We start from the raw sequence: 7,558 nt of genomic DNA on the forward strand, positions 1-7,558 counted from the left end.
AAGTTTTTCAATAAAAATCCTTAGAATATAACCTTGTCAAATAAATATATATTTCGAATATACTCCCTTCAAATAAATATTTTTCAACTATAATTCTTTCAAATAATATTTTAGGAATATAATTCCTTCAAATAAAAGTCACCGCGTGACACTTCATTTCATAATCATAAAAACTGCGGGTCCCAACCCACTTCCATATTTCCACGGCACCTCGTGCCTATATTTCTATCACAACTGCATGGACAACTCACGTGCCAATAATATCAATGTATATAAGATCCACATGATCAATTTATTTCCACTCAAGTGAATTTACAATTTTTAAATCAAGTAAGAAATCAACAAAAAAAGAAATATATTTTAGAAATCATTTGGGTGACGAAAATAATATTGTACCTAAATTAAAGTATCAGATAAACTTTTGGGAGAATTCATAGTATGGGTAATTATATTATCCCTGACTTCTTAAATATGATCACTTTTGGGGGAATTCATAGTCTTTCAAACTTGAGGAACCCCCAATTTGAGATCTTACAAATATAAAAGTTAAACACATTAATTATTAATTGGTTATCCATATTCTAAATGGATAATATGGTTCTTATCCATATTTGATTCGTTTTTAAAAGTTCATTATCCAATATATTTTAGAGTGAATAATATGGGTGGTTAACTATTTTCTTTTAATTATTTTGCCACTACTACTAATGGCTTAAAAAGGGGAGGAGGGTTGGTCTTCCTTGTCCCATGTATGCCCATTGCAAACCATCATATATAACATGGTTAGAAAATCTTCCCCGAAATCAAGATCGTAAATTTCACCTAAGAGAAGGGGCGAAGCTATAATTTAGGTTATAAGTTCGGTAGAACTCAATAATTTTGTTTTAAATCTAGTATTTGTCATTTTGCACAATAAAATAAAGGGTATAATTGTCTGGGTTGCTTTTTCCAAGTAACACTCGAACACAATTCTAGAAGCACAACTCTTTCACCTCCCTTATTCCAATTACATGTATGGTTTTCTTTCAAATCTGTAGGAGGATCAATTGCTTCACCTTATTTCATTTTCTTATATGTTCAAGTTCTCCAAACTTACTAATGCCTTTTCCAGTTCTCTTCATCTTCTCAACTGGGTATTGCAACTTTCAGGTCACCTCCTCTTTTAATTTTTGTCCAAATCTTATTCTTTTTTTCGGGTTAATCTTTATGAGGAATTTGTTTTTCGGTCTGATTTGACTTTTGTTGTTGGAGAGTTAGGCGTGAGGTAGAAGAGTTTAGGGCATAACTTGGAGTTCTTCGCCGACAACAATGGTGCTCTTTTACCATGTATTTGCTGCTCTTTAAAGGTGCAGTCTTTGGGAACATATTTATGATATGTACAGAGATAATATTCTTTTTAGAGCATTCTTTATTTTTAGTATACCTATTTCTTAAATGTCTTTGTCATGAGTGTATTATGTGAGATATTTTTACTTGAATTTTCTCAATATTATAATCATATATTTTCCATAGTGCTTTAATTCGAGGAAGTTGGAACAGAATTGGATTTCTATTCCTATTAAAATCATATATTTTCCAGAAGCTTATTGGATTTCTATTCCTATTGTGGTTGATAGCGAACAATCTTAGTTGAAGACTAGAATCTTTCTTTGCTACGAAGATAGGTATACTATAGAAACCTATGATGGTCGACTAAGGGCATATTGGACTTTTCTACTCTTTACTTAAGTTAGTATGCATTTCTTTTACCCTATGCAGAATTGTCACATACCCCTCCTCTATTTTGCTTTCTTTGTGGCTCTAAAATCCTCTAGAGCTTTTCCATTCATCGCCTTCCCCTTTTCCTGAGTTTTAGCATCTCTCTGCGCCTTTTTTTCCTCCGGTTATAGTAGGAGCTATGGAGATACACGATTTTTTACTATCCTTTACATGCACGCTTCTCCCTCTATGGCAATATAGTTGCTCTTGGAACTGGGCTATTGTCGCAGTTAATTGCCGATACCCTCGCTTGGAGATTTATGATGTTCCACTGCTTCTGATTGGTGAGTCTTACTATTCTATCTCCTTTTCTTATTTCTCCTTGATTTTAAAGTTCAGTTTTGCATTTGTAGCTTTGATTCGGATGACATAGCCAATTCTGAGCTAGAAGTGAAAGATCAATTACAAGTTATTACATAATGTTCTTTTGCTTCTTGAATTCTATTCTTTATTTTTTCAGCCAACGTTTTCATACAACTATTTCAAAAAAATGAAAAATTAAGATATTTAGAAATTCTAAGGAAATTAAACGAAAAGGAAGAGAAGTCTCTAATAGGCCATTGGAAAAATAAAAAGATAGAAAGGAAGAAAACGAACCCAAACTCAACATCCATTACCATTATAACGTGGAGTATGGGTATCAAGCTTCTTCAATTCTTATTCAACTATCTTATTCTCTTTTTATCTACCTTCTTTTCACGTGATTGCTATCTTTTTTGTCCAAAAACGTAAGCAAGTACAAAGAAATTAAATGAATGAATAGAAAAAGAAAATTAGTATTATGGAAAGAGAAGATTAAAAATGTTAAAGGAACATATAGATCTTTCTTTTCTCAGTCAGTAAATGAATTTTTAAGGCAATAGCATCTCTCATGTGTGTACTATACGTGTAGTCCAATTTTCCAACTATTAGAGTACCTGTTGCAATGTGTTGTTTTGTTTGTGCTAAAAGAATGTATATTTATATTTGCAAACATGCCTTTCAATGATCATAAAGGCTCTTTGTGAGGCTTAGTCCCTTTGATAATTTTATGTTTACCTAATGATGTCTGGTATATATATATATATATATATATATATATATATATGAATGGATCAAAATTTCTTGCTTCACGTATTTGGCTTTCTTAACATAAAAGGGTATTGTTTACATTGCATAAGTATGGAAGTGGATTTATCATCACATCGTCTGCTAATAAAACACCTCCAATTATCTGTGAAAATTAAATAAAAAGTAGCTAGATGATAATAAATCCATGGCTATGTTTTTTTTTCTTTCTAATAACTACAATTATTTGATTCTTAGAATTCCTTTGGAATAATGCTTATTTTTCAATTGGTAGCATGATTATTTGCGATTCATTTAGTTTGCATTGTTAAGTTATTAATGGTTTTCTCTGTTGTGTGTTTCTCCTAATATTAGTCATCATATGCTGTTCTGCTGAGAGTGTTTCATTCATAAGAAGTATCAGTGTCTTGCTCCTGTTGCTCTTGTGAAATATCTTACATAATCCCCTTCTCTTGAAGTTTCAATCTTTGAAAATTGCCAGGTTCACAATTACCTTGGCAGAACTTGTTCAGGGCTCTAATTGAAGCCAGTATTTTTATTATGTTTCTTCTTGACTCTTGAGCTTGAAAGCTGTAGAGAGAGGATATACATCGTAAAGATCTTGTCAGTTTACAATACATACATGTCGAGTCAAGGGTGCAAGCATAAGTTGTAGTTATGCATGGTGAAAAGTTTAGTATTTCGTTCCCTACCCACAATTGCCTTTGAAAGGGCACTTTGAAAGTTTATAAAGTGAAACATATTGCCTTGGCTTACATACAATATCTGACTAAAGGCGACTTTTTACTTTAATTAAGTTCATGACTAACACACCCATGTTGAGTGCCTTTTCAAGATAACATAAGATTGAAGGTGACTTTTTCACAATTTGGAGATATCAGCCGATGTACGATGTACGTGTTTGCCATCGTCGGCTTTTTATGTCTAATTTTTTCTTTGTTCTTTTGGCATAACTGTACATCTCTTGAAATATTCTTGTTTCTTAATTACAATGTAAAGTAAAGCTGCATTAGAATCTAAATTGTTGGGCCCGCAAGCGCGGGCAAGAGTCGTCTAGTAAATTGTAAAAATGAGAAAATGGTAGTAGTTAGAAGGTTATTTGGACTCTATTTTTATTATATTCTATGACCGTTTGTTTACAGAAAATACAAAGTATTCGACGTTATCTTCGTTTTATTTTCTGGAACACTATTGATACAATATAATGTCAGATTGTCAATGTGCAGCATACCTCACTAAAATTTAAACCAATCACTGACTCTATTCTATATGGTATACTAGATGAACCAGTCCAAAAAAAAAAAAAAAGAACACATGCAAAAATTACATAATTTATATGTTGGAAAGATAAAAGAACACATCTTTTCGGAAGAATTAACCAGTATATGTATTATTCATAATATATAACATGTACATAATTATGCATACCGATTAAAAAAAGTAAACAGTGAATCTAATTGACTATTTGTATAGAGATTTCATTTTTGTACTATATCGTTATTGACTTGCCGTTGGAGTTCCGAATTCACAGATCTTTTTCTTTCTGCACTCAAGAAAAATACTTACTACTAATAAACAACGGGGAAGATAAATGAAATAATTAAAGAACAAGTGACTTATGACAAGAGACTGTTTCCATGACTCGAACCCGTGATCTCATGATCACATGGCAGCAACTTTACCTTTCAGCAACGCTTAATTAGACTGGAAGCAGTGTTTGAGTTTGGGGCTGCTGGTTCATATTATTGTTGTCAAACTCTGCAGTGATGAAAATGCTAAATGCTGGAATTGTAGAGAAAATGCGTAGAAACCATTGCCGAAAACTAGTCCAAGTATTGGAATAAATCCAGGAAGAAAAGTGTTTGAGTGTAATGATAATGAAGAAAGTATACCAATATAACACTTGGGGCAGTAGAAGTGAAGTTAGACATAAGATATTCAAGGACTTAGAGAAATATCCTGAACTTATGCGTATTCTCATAGGATGATGATGAATTGTTATAGAAGTGATAGAGAAAAAGAAGGAAAATAAAAAAAGGAAGAAGAGCCTAACAATGAATGTCATGAAACTAGGATAGGGATGGCCAAATATATGGAAAGGATCCCAAGTATCAGCAATGAATATGGATTTGATGATATTAACTAAAATCAAGATCAAGTACCTTAAATCAAATGCCATTGTTTTTGAGCTTTTGAGTTTTTTCTTTTCTGGCTTAATGTACTATATATATATTGTCTTCCATGTATATTTATAAGACTGTTACAGCTCAGCTGCTTCAGCGAATTTGCCAAGCCCAAGCCAAAACTTTAAACCTCAAGATTTAGGATAATCAAAACTTTAAACCTCAAGATTTAAGCAATTATTACTATAAATTTATAACAGAAAATCATCACCATTATAAACCCATTAATACTAATTAATTACCATTAATCTAAATCACGCATGGAAATACAACGATAATAACAAAATAGACGAAATAAAGTAGTGGGTTTAAAATATGATATTGGCCTAAAGAAAACTCTGAATCACTTTCTTTTGTTAATAATTGAGAAATCAGCTAAAGAAGATCACTTAAAGAAATCAATAAACTATAAAGAAGTAATGGAAATTACTCAAAATCATGGCCAACTAACGTTTTTGAACCAAAAGAATAATAGAAAATGACAAAGGCAAACTTGTACCTAAACTAACGAGAATATAGATCGGCAGTATTTAAAGGGGGCTTAAGAAGTTATTTGGAAGGAAAAAGAGAAAATCATACTACCAGATACACTACTCATGGGCATGAGCAAATACTTTATGACTAGAAATTTCAACGAGAATCACCAAAGTTATAGCGATTATCAAACGGAATATCAATTTGAAGCTAGCTTAGATCAAAGATTAGAAAATTTTTGCAACAATCAAGATTGAAGAATTGCAATCATAAAAATTAAAAAGATAAAACAGAGCACATATTTCGATCCACAACAAACAAACAAGAGAAAGGCCAGCATCACATTTCGATTCACAAGCACGATATTAAAATAAAGAGAGAAGAGAGTAAATTGACCTCTTATATAATCAGCAAACCTCCAAATGTGAAAGTACGAAAACCCAAATCGAAAGTCTGTCGAACAGAGCTTGATATAAGAATGAATCGTAACCGTAGACCGAATTTGAAAATGTTCTAAGATCGGGAACCTTGGACGACGACAACCTCGATATGACCACGAACCTGCCCGGAAACCTCAAACTACTACCTACGACGACCTCGAAACTCGCCGGAACACTTGATGGATCAGTGGTTTTCGTGATGGGGTTTTGGAGTGATTCAACAAGAGAACAATGGTATTTCAGGTGAAGTTTCAACTGGGTTTTCTACATGCAGAAGCTATGGTGTATTTATGGTATTGAATTGCTGCGATTTTCAGTTTTGGAGTTTTCTTTCCAGACTTTTGTTTCTCTTTCGTCCCCTCTCTCTTTCTCTATCTATGTGTATGTGCAGCTGCCTCGGTCCTCCTCTCTTGGGTTAGTTCTAGGATGGGTATGTGGGCCGAGGAAATGGACCGTCCACTTTGAGCCTTTTTGGTCAGATTTGTGCTTTAAATGGGCCTAATTAACTAAAAATCTATTCATTCCATATCAACTCTTGCCTATTAAATAAAAAATAAAGATAAAATACTATCAAAATATTAACTAGCCCTACTTAAGTAGAAATAACTATTAAAATAAAACTAACCGTTAAAACAAAACTATTTTTGGCATTTTTCAAATATCATACTAAAAATAAAAAATAGGATTAGATGAAAATCATCGCAAAATTAAAATAATATTTCTACCAAAAATACTAATATTCTTGAAAAAGATATGTAATGAGGTAAAAAAACAAAGTGAAACTATAATCTTGTACATTTACCACATATTTACTACACCGCGTGCTTATAATCTTGTATAATGCTTTATAAAGCAATAAATTTAACACAAATATAGAGGATTAAACATAAAATATAATATTTGTATAAAATATACAAGTACTCCACAATTGCATCATCAAATATAGTAAAGTTTTAGAGTTAATCATTCAACAAAAGACATAAAAATAAAATCATATTTGATAATAATTGGCACATGCATGATGATCTTTTCTGCTCAATCACTTCCTAAATATGGTGCCTGCAAGAAAGTCAAACAATAAGCAAGTAGTCTTTGTAAGGAAAGTGACATACTTACTGTCCAGAAAGTCGGAGAAGAACAATTTAACATATAGAGCACATTCTCAAGGCTAACTACTGAAATATTATCCTCCATAGACGCCTTCAAAATAATAAAATTCATTTAACTCCATCTTCTAATAGTAAAATCCACTCGGAAGGTCTAGTTGACATATCAAAACAAGATGAGACTTAAAAACGAAATGGTATCATGAGGAAGATGTAAGAAGAATAGTTAAAAATATTTGAATCATTTCAAATAGAAAAAGTGTAAAATTAAGATAGAATAATATTTAAAACAATAATGTCAGTATAATTAATTCAATAAACCGTACAATATATCTTTGCATTCGATCGTTAGAACTTACATGGATATATGGGTCATGGGTTAAATGAGTTTTATTATATTATTAAAAAATAGAGTTTTAATATGACATGACATGTTAAATGTGTGATATTTATATTTAGAGTAAAAATACAATAGTTGAATAACTTTGTTGTCCTAAAATAAACAAAAATGGCTTTGATAGGATATTCC

General features: G+C 31.8%; 1 long non-coding RNA gene across 1 annotated transcript; it reads left to right on the forward strand.

Moving 5' to 3' along the window:
• Nucleotides 1–666: 666 nt before the first annotated feature.
• Nucleotides 667–3,847, forward strand: LOC108943140 (uncharacterized). Its single transcript, XR_001967037.2, has 2 exons — nt 667–1,149; nt 1,258–3,847. It is a non-coding gene; the product is annotated as an uncharacterized lncRNA (long non-coding RNA).
• Nucleotides 3,848–7,558: the final 3,711 nt, after the last annotated feature.

The sequence above is a fragment of the Nicotiana tomentosiformis genome, chromosome 8 (assembly GCF_000390325.3).
Source record: "Nicotiana tomentosiformis chromosome 8, ASM39032v3, whole genome shotgun sequence".
In the NCBI taxonomy this organism is placed as follows: Eukaryota; Viridiplantae; Streptophyta; class Magnoliopsida; order Solanales; family Solanaceae; genus Nicotiana; species Nicotiana tomentosiformis.